The following is a 9,939-nucleotide window of genomic DNA, read 5'->3' on the forward strand; positions in this document are numbered from 1 at the left end:
TGATCTCAGCAGACACAGTGACGTGCTGAACACATTTAAGAAATCATTCTTTGTTTCTTAAAACAAAGCCCATATATTATATTTGTGTGACAGCCATCCTAAACCAAATTTGTGCCCACACACCTGTCAGACAAAGAGCCACTTTACCCCGTCTGACCCAATTTACTTAGTTAATTACCTTTAAGCAAACATACAAAGAAAACCCCTAATAAGACCTGTTACTGGGAGTCACATGGTCAGTAAACTGTCAGCGTATGTGTCGCTTTAGAACAAACATCCTATGAAATATAGACGTTTGAAGCAAAGTGTCCTGCCCTAAACAGCAGCATGAAATTTATAAATTGAGCACATGGCTTGGACGTATCCCAGGCTAATGTAAGGTGTGTGCCAACTACCATGACACACCTGCCACCACTAGCGTTAGACTTAATGATTATTCACTGTGTAAACAATAGCAGGCACACAGTTGCTTTCTGGTGCTGCTAAGTGTCATGGTCCTGGGTCATTTTGACCCAGTGTTCTTAGTTTTTCTGTAGTTTTGTATTTTGTTTCTTATGTCCATTGGATTGTTTGGTTTGGTATTTGGATTCCCTCTGTGTCCATGTTTTTATTGTGGTGTTTGCTCTGGTACCGTGTTCCCATCCTATGTGTTCTGTGTTCTCCTCATCCCCTCGTATTCATCCTTCTTCTCTGCCTCTCTCTCTGCCTCTCTCTCTCCGTGCTCATCTCTGTGTACTGTGTTGTGTTTAAGGTCCACATCTTGGTGTCAGTATCGTCAGTTTCGTGTCCTCCCTGCTCGGCCATGAGTAATTGTCTTCAGCTGTGTTCCTCGTGTGTTCCCACTTCCCTCGTTACCTTCTGTGTATTTATGTCAGAGTGTCCCTTTGTTCTGTGTTGCGTCGTCCCTCTAGGTTGTGTGCATTTTCCGTGTCTTCCCAGCGCCTCAGCTTTTAGTTGCTCCCAGTATAGTTTTATATGACTTCTTATGTTCCTGTTAATAAAGACCGGCCTTTGAGTTCATCCCCGTGTGTCTAGAGCCGTGCATTTGGGTCCTCTCTTGCCTTCACACAGCCGCCGCATGACAGAACGACGCAACCACGAAATGGACCCAGCAGGCTCCGCCCGTGAGGGAGATATTCTCCGTGTACAGAGTCTGGTGCAACGAATAACCCACGCCTCGGACTCACGGACAATTTCCGTCGGACTTAACGCCATAAAGGCAATAATCGAGGGAAACCCTTTCCTTCAGCAGCTCACCTGCTATGAAGGCTTTATCGATGAATTGAGCCGAGCTAAGGAGGCATTACAAGCCCGTGAGCTGGCAGACAATGTCCGTTCCCGGGATTCCACGCCACAGCGACTGCAGACGGAGATCTCCGCCCATCAGCCGCCGCAGCAGCAGCAAACTAAGCTCGCCGCGACGGTACCGCAGCAGCAGACGGGGCTCTCGGTGTCACAACAGCAGCTGCTAAAACGAGAGGGTTTTTTGGCGCCGCTGCCGCAGAGCCCTTCTCCATCCCCTCTCAGCTCTGACCGTCGCTCTCCCGCTGCTCTCCTAGCAGCGATGTGGTCGGATGATGAAGAGGAGACCGTCACCCCCGCATCATCACCGGTTTTCCCCGTCACCTCCGTTCCCTCATTAAGGAGGAGACGCCGTCGCCGGTCCTCTCCTCAGTCGGATTCCGGGACTACTGGGCAGCCGGCTGGGGTGAGTGACAAAGACACTTTCTCTGTTCACTCTGAGGCTAGTTCTCACTACTCCGAATGCAGGAATGCAAACTCTGTGACTCTTGCCGTAGACGCTAAAGGCTCACGGTCTGTAAACGTTGAATCTGAACCCGAACTTCTTATGAACCATTGTACTGCCCGGAGGGTCAACTCAGAGACAGTTTCTCCTACGTTTGGGCTCATATTCGAGAAAGATCATCCTTCGCTAGTGTTTCCTAGGTCTAAAAACTCGAAGTCAGCATTTCCTGAGTTAGAGACACCTGTTTCTGTGCCCTTTACCTGTGTGTCTGCTGAGGATGATTGTTTTGCAGTTAAGCTCACCCCTGGGGCTTTACTACATGCCCCCTTAGATGGTAAAACAGTAAAATCCAAGACTGTAAATGTTCCTGTGATAGCTCGACCCCAGCTCGTTGCTTCTGAGCCATCACCCCCGGGGATTGTCCATTCTGACGTATGTACTGATTCAAATGTTCTTGAGTCAGGGGGCTCTACACCCACCACTGTTTACCCTAGGTTTACTGCTTCCGGCGATCCGGTGGTAAAAGACTTTGTTTCATCTGCCTCTCCGGTGCACAGACCTATGTTTACATCGGCTATTAACCCCTCCTCTGTCAGTATAAGTACGGTTAGCTCCGAAGAAAGAAGCTCTAAGACTGTTGGTGCATCAGCTGATCACATTTCTCTAGAGTCTGTACACACTGAAGGTGATGCATTAGTGCCTGTAAGCTACAGCTTTAGTACACTTAACGCTACGAAGTCAGAGCGCTGTTCCTCATCCGCTCACTCAGGGCAGGGAATCGATCTCTTGCAGACTGTTCTTTCTAGGCCCGCCTCCCAGGCCCCTTGTGTTCTAGGGATAACTGCGGCCCAGCACTCACCTGCACCTGTCTCAATTCCCCAGGTGAGGGGGGCTGGCGCCCAGCTGGTCCCTGTTCCGGTTTCCGGGTCAACTGAGGCTCTGCTGGTCCCTGCACCCGTATCGGCTCCTCGGGTGGGGACAGCAGCCGCCCAATCCCTGCCGAAATCTGTGCCAACCGCTGAGGTGGGGCCCGCCAGGACCCAGCCAGTCTCTGCACCTGTACCTACTCCTCAGGTGGGAGCGACTGGTGTCCAGCAGGTGCCTGCACCTTTCAACTGCGTTGTAGGCCCAGGGGAACTGACACTGCCACCTGTCCTACATCCGCTCCCACACCCATCATTGCACTCAGCTGCACAGGATGCCCCTCAGTCAGTCATTCGACCCATAACCCTGCCATTAATACACTCTGTAGCTGAGCCGTTAGCCGCCCGACCCGCAGCCACTTCAGCCACTCCTCCACCCGTCACACCTCCACTACAACCATCACTGCAGTCTCTAGCGCAGTCTCCTGCAGCTCTGCTTTCCCCAGTGCAGTCTCCAGTGTCCCCAGTGCAGCCTCCTTTAGCACAGTCATCCACTCAATCACCAGCTCCACTTTCCCCTCAACTATCACTACCACCTCTAGCTCAGTCTCCTGTGCACTCACCTCTGGTTCATTCTCCTGTGAAGTCATCAACTCCACTGCCTACTCCACTCTCACCACCTCCGTTACAACAGACATCAGTTCAGTCCCCTGTGCCAGTGCAGACGCCCTCAGTTCAGTCTCCCGTGCAGTTATCTACTTCACCACCATCAGTAGCTCAGCTCCCACTCTCATCCGCATCTCCAGTAGCTCAGCTCGCACCTGAACCATTGGCCCAGTCCCCGATAGCAATACGGTCTTCTGTTCGGCTTAACATTCAGCCAGGGGTCCCAAACCTCTCTGGCTCTACATCAGCTCCTGCTGGAAGCTCGGATGAGCTCATCCAGGACTCCGCGGCTCCCACGCCGCCATCTACCTCGTCCGCTGGGGGTTCCAGTGAGCCCGTTCAGCCTCCTGTCTCCGCTGGAGGGTCCGAGGGGCCCGTTCAGCCTCCTGTCTCCGCTGGAGGGTCCGAGGGGCCCGTTCAGCCACCTGTCTCCGCTGGAGGGCCCGAGGAGCCCGTTCAGCCACCTGTCTCCGCTGGAGGGTCCGAGGGGCCCGTTCAGCCACCTGTCTCCGCTGGAGGGCCCGAGGAGCCCGTTCAGCCACCTGTCTCCGCTGGAGGGCCCGAGGAGCCCGTTCAGCCTTCTGCCACGTCAGCTGGAGGGCCCGAGGAGCCTGTCCAGCCGCCACCTGCGACCGCCTCGTCAACGCCTGGTCCAGCTGCATCCGCCTGTGCTTCTGCTACGCCTGGTCCAGCTGCATCCGCCTGTGCTTCTGTTACGCCTGGGCCAGCCTCTGCTTGTGCTTCTGCTACGCCTGGGCCAGCCTCTGCCTGTGCTTCTGCTACGCCTGGTCCGATCTCAGCCTGTGCTTCTGCTACGCCTGGTCCGATCTCAGCCTCTGCAGCTCCGCCTGGTCCAGCCTCAGCCTCTGCAGCTCCGCCTGGTCCGGCCTCAGCCTCTGCAGCTCCGCCTGGTCCGGCCTCCGAGTCTTCGTCCTCGTCTGGTCCGGCCTCCGAGTCTTCGTCCTCGTCTGGTCCAGCCTCCGAGTCTTCCTCCTCGTCTGGTCCAGCCTCAGCCTTTGCTTCGCCTGGTCCGGCCCCCGCATCGCCACCGTCTGGTCCTGCCTCGTCTGGTCCTGCCTCGTCTGGTCCTGTGCCCACCAGGCCATGGCCAGCACGCCTGAGACTGGAGGGCCGCCGCTGCCTTCCGCGCGGTCGGCCCCCTGAACTGCTCCGTCGTCTCCTTCGCCGCCGCCGCTGCCTTCCGCGCGGTCGGCCCCCTGAACTGCTCCGTCGTCTCCTTCGCCGCCGCCGCTGCCTTCCGCGCGGTCGGCCTCCTGAACTGCTCCGTTGTCTCCTTCGCCGCCGCCGTTGCCTTGCGCACGGCCGGCCTCCTGAACTGTTTCCACGTCGCCGCCGTTGCCTTGCGCACGGCCGGCCTCCTGAACTGTTTCCGCATCGCCGCCGTTGCCTTCCGCATGGTCGGCCCCCTGAACTGGTTCCATGTCTCCGCCGTTGCCTTCCGCATGGTCGGCCCCCTGAACTTTCTTTGACCTTTGGTCTTGTGCTCCTGTGTTTTCTGTTGTTCGTTTTTGTTTTTTGTTCCGAGCCCTCCGTCCTGGGCCCCCGCCGCCCGCCCTGGGTCGTTTTCTGTTTGGGTTTTGTTTTCCTGTGTTTGGGCTGTCTGGAGCCAGCCCTTGAGGGGGGGGGGGGGGGGTACTGTCATGGTCCTGGGTCATTTTGACCCAGTGTTCTTAGTTTTTCTGTAGTTTTGTATTTTGTTTCTTATGTCCATTGGATTGTTTGGTTTGGTATTTGGATTCCCTCTGTGTCCATGTTTTTATTGTGGTGTTTGCTCTGGTACCATGTTCCCATCCTATGTGTTCTGTGTTCTCCTCATCCCCTCGTATTCATCCTTCTTCTCTGCCTCTCTCTCTGCCTCTCTCTCTCCGTGCTCATCTCGGTGTACTGTGTTGTGTTTAAGGTCCACATCTTGGTGTCAGTATCGTCAGTTTCGTGTCCTCCCTGCTCGGCCATGAGTAATTGTCTTCAGCTGTGTTCCCCGTGTGTTCCCACTTCCCTCGTTACCTTCTGTGTATTTATGTCAGAGTGTCCCTTTGTTCTGTGTTGCGTCGTCCCTCTAGGTTGTGTGCATTTTCCGTGTCTTCCCAGCGCCTCAGCTTTTAGTTGCTCCCAGTATAGTTTTATATGACTTCTTATGTTCCTGTTAATAAAGACCGGCCTTTGAGTTCATCCCCGTGTGTCTAGAGCCGTGCATTTGGTTCCTCTCTTGCCTTCACACAGCCGCCGCATGACACTAAGCCTTGTTTAGTTAATAGGTCAAATTTAACAACTGAACTGACATTACACTGGCAAGTCAAGCTGAACTCTCTGTGACTGAAGATACTAAAGGAACCAATATTGTATTTATAGTTAACCTTTTTTCAAAAAGAAAGTGAAAAAATATGGTTAAAAATAGTTTCTTGAGTCCAGAAGGGCAGCGTCAGCCTACTTTAATGAGCAGAGTTGATTCAAAGGGTAATGAAAGGAATAAAATATTATATAGGCTGAGATACAGCTACTATTGGTCTGTGTATTATCTGTCAATCCATTCACAATTTAATTCAAGTCATAACTGAATGTTTGTGGTATAGAATAAGAAGTATTTACTAACTCATATTGAATATTATCACCCGTTAATCTTAATTATGTTAATTATGTGTTATAATTTATTTTAATGTGAGATGGGTACATTTGCGTGCTACCATCTGCACGGTAGCATGCAAAGAACAACTATAATCTCCCATATTTTAAAACATGTTTAAAAATGTCATCTTTGGACTTTAATACAGGGAATCTGTTACCTGTCTGTCATGAGAGCTCCACCCTGAAACTACACCTTAAAAACACAAAGGCAGATGCACAACAGACGACATCTGCTTTCTACATTTTGACTCTCAAAAAAACAGTCAAATTACTTTGTTTAGACAACGTTTTAAGGTGATTTGAATGTGCTAGTCATCTTTTTTCATAAAGACTATGTGAAAAGTGGATTTATATTTGAATCATTCAAAACAAAAGCAACCATGAACTCACAAAAACTCAAACCCTGGATTCAAAACCGAGCTATTTTCCCATCTTTGCCGTATTAGGTTTTGCATTTATCATTAATCATTCTTGGACAACAACAACAACAACAACAATCTTTATTTATAGAGCACATTTAAAAGCCAAGGGGATGCCAAAGTGCTTTACATAAAAGAATAAAACAATAGAACAATTAACACTATAACATCAGAGTCATATAAGTGTGGAATTATGTTCACAGGTAAAAACCACTAATAAGAGTAAACTATAGCACATAGCTATAGCAAAGTAAAGCTGTACCATCAAACACAGTGATAGAGAACATAGACAACGCAAGACAACGCAAGACAAACAGAAAAATTAATAGAATAACTCACTGCAAACAAGGCCAGGATTTAACTGGTAGAAAAAGCAAGTTCAAACAGATATGTTTTAAGCCGTGATTTAAAAGATTGAATAGAATCAGACGCCCGGATGCCAATCGGGTGATTGTTCCACAGCTCAGGTGCAGCTAGAGCAAACGCTCGATCACCTCTAGACTTCAAACGAGATCTGGGCTGAACCAACAATAACTGTGAGGATGATCTTAAAGCCCTCGCAGGAGCATATGAGTTTAAGAGTTCCTTAAGATAGCTTGGTCCTGTGTTATTAGTAATTTTAAAAGTAAGCAACAGAATTTTAAATTGAATACGAAATTTCACAGGCAACCAGTGCAGATCAGCAAGGACGGGAGTGATGTGAGCAAACTTCTTAGTTTTAGTTAGAATGCGTGCAGTGGCATTCTGGACTGTCTGTAATCTATGTAGAAGGGTAGTGTCACGGCGGGGTGCGCCGATGTGTGCGGAAACAGGACCCAGAAGCAGATGATGACGAGGAATAGTAATGATTAACAGAAAAGTGAACCTTTATTGCGATGACGACAGGAAATGAACCAAGAGACCAAAGCAAACAGGCAAAACACTAAGAAACAAAACACTAAGCTGGCAAAACACTAAGAAACAAAACACTAAAGGTACTAAGACCAAAAACTATAACTATGATTGAGGTGGAAAATAAACAGGCTAAGACTATGACTATGACTATGACTGTAACTCTGGTGAGATAAACAGACGAACTGACAATGGCATGAAGAAAACAAAAGGCTTAAATACAGACATGAGGTGATCAGGGGAAGTGGCGACACATGGGGGAAAACAGCTGACAGACATAAACCTAATGACAGGACCAGGAGAGGAAAGCTAAATACAATGAACAAAGAACACATGACATTGTCAGAATAAAACAGGAAACAAGGCCAAAAAAAACCAAAATGTCCATCAAAAATCACTGGAGCGCAGGGAACAGTTCATGACTCCTCAGGGGACCGACCCGGAGGGTGACGGTCCAGAAAGTCATAGTCCATGTGATCAGGGGGCCGGCCCGGGGGGTGACGGTCCAGAAAGCCACAGTTCATGTGATCAGGGGGCCGTCCGTGCGGACGGCAACGGCGGCGACACGGAAACGGTTCAGGGGCCGACCTCGACGGCGGTGACGTGGAAACAGTTCAGGGGGCCGGCCGTGCGGAAGGTGACGGGGCGGAAACAGTTCAGGGGGCCGGCCGTGCGGAAGGCGGCAGCGGCGCCCAAGTGTCAGGCGTACCGGCCGAGGCTTGGAGGGCACAAGACCAGGTGACGCTGAAGCAGAGGCTGGCCCAGGCGACGCTGAAGCAGAGGCTGAGGCCGGACCAGGCCTATCAGAAGCAGAGGCAGAGGCCAGACCAGGCGTAGCAGAAGCACAGGCAGAGGCCGGACCAGGCGTAGCAGAAGCACAGGCAGAGGCCGGACCCGGCGTAGCAGAAGCACAGGCAGAGGCCGGACCCGACGAGGCTGAAGACTCTGAGGCCGGACCGACGAGGCTGAAGACTCTGAGGCCGGACCCGACGAGGCTGAAGACTCTGACGAAGCTGGACCCGACGAGGCTGAAGACTCTGACGAAGCTGGACCCGACGAGGCTGAAGACTCTGACGAAGCTGGACCAGACGAGGCTGAAGACTCTGACGAGGCCGGACCAGACGAGGCTGAAGACTCTGACGAGGCCGGACCAGGCGAGGCTGAAGGCTCTGATGAGGCTGGGCCTGGCGAGGCACAGGCTGAAGCTGGACCAGCCGATGACGAGGCGGCCGCAGATGGTGGCTGAACGGTCCCCTCGGACCCTCCAGCTGACGAGGCATGAGGCTGGACGGGCTCCTCGGGCCCTCCAGCTGACGAGGCAGGTTGCTTTTCAAGTTGCAGCAACACACAGTCTATAGTGGGTGAAATGAGTTTGTATGAGTTCTCAGACTGAGGTGTGGCAGAACCAGGTGAGGCGTCGTCCTCAGGCTGAGGCGTAGAAGCAGCAAGCAGTAGCGCAGCAGGTGGTGGTCCTGCAGGCGGCGGCACGGGAGCCGCAGGAGGTGGCGCTGCAGTCACAGGTGGTGAAGCAGAAGGTGGCCAGACGGGCTCCTCAGGCCCTCCAGCTGACGAAGCATGAGGCTGAACGGGCTCCTCGGGCCCGCCAGCTGACGTGGCGTGAGGCTGGACGGGCTCCTCGGGCCCTCCAGCAGACGTGGCATGAGGCTGGTGCGGTTCTCCTGAACCCCCAGCTGACGTGGCATGAGGCTGGATGGGCTCCTCGGGCCCTCCAGCTGACGAGGCATGAGGCTGGATGGGCTCCTCGGGCCCTCCAGCTGACGAGGCATGAGGCTGGATGGGCTCCTCGGGCCCTCCAGCTGACGAGGCATGAGGCTGGATGGGCTCCCCGGGCCCTCCAGCTGACGAGGCATGAGGCTGGTGTGGTTCTCCTGAACCTTCAGCAGACGAAGCATGAAGCTGGCTGGATTCTCCTGAACCTCCAGCAGACGAAGCATGAAGCTGGCTGGATTCTCCTGAACCTCCAGCAAACGAAGCCTGAAGCTGGCTGGATTCTTCTGAACCTCCAGCAGACGAAGCATGAAGCTGGCTGGGTTCTCCTGAACCTCCAGCAAATGAAGCATGAAGCTGGCTGGGTTCTCCTGAACCTCCAGCAGACGAAACATGAGGCCGGACGGGCTCCCCGGGCCCTCCGGCTGACACTGAAATTGGCTGCACCAGCTGTACCTCCGTCTCCGGCTCCAAACCGGCCTGGATAGCAGTCCCACAGCAGCTTAGCTGAGCCTGATGGCTAGCTTTTCCAGGACAAACAGTCTCGGTATAGCCGGGCTCATTAACCGGAAAAGTAGTGTCAATTTCAACAACTTCCTGAGAGAAAACATGAGGAGCCAAAATGTAATCACTCACTTGCGTTTGTGATACGGAGCGTCGGTGGCGCGCACGCCGCTTTTTCTTAGGAGTGGAAGACGGCGGAGCGATGGGTGGAAGTCCCTGGTAACTCCGAGGTCCCCCGAGAGCCAGTCGAGTTCCCCGGAAAGAGTGCTCGTGCTCCGGAATGAGCCACGGCTTCCACCGGAGCTCCTCCTCCAAGAGAGCGCAGAATATAGACTGGCGCTCGTCGTCGTCCAAGTCTATGGTGTGCGGCGCTTCCTCGCGCTGAACTGTGACAGGAGTATGGCGAGACTGTGATGAGGGCGTGGAAACTGGTGAGCTGAGAGGTGGTGACGCTGCGGCGAATCTCAGCGAACCGACA

The sequence above is a fragment of the Rhamphochromis longiceps genome, linkage group LG19 (assembly GCF_057381845.1).
Source record: "Rhamphochromis longiceps isolate RC_006_pf linkage group LG19, R_longiceps_female_GT1.1, whole genome shotgun sequence".
Lineage (NCBI taxonomy): Eukaryota > Metazoa > Chordata > Actinopteri > Cichliformes > Cichlidae > Rhamphochromis > Rhamphochromis longiceps.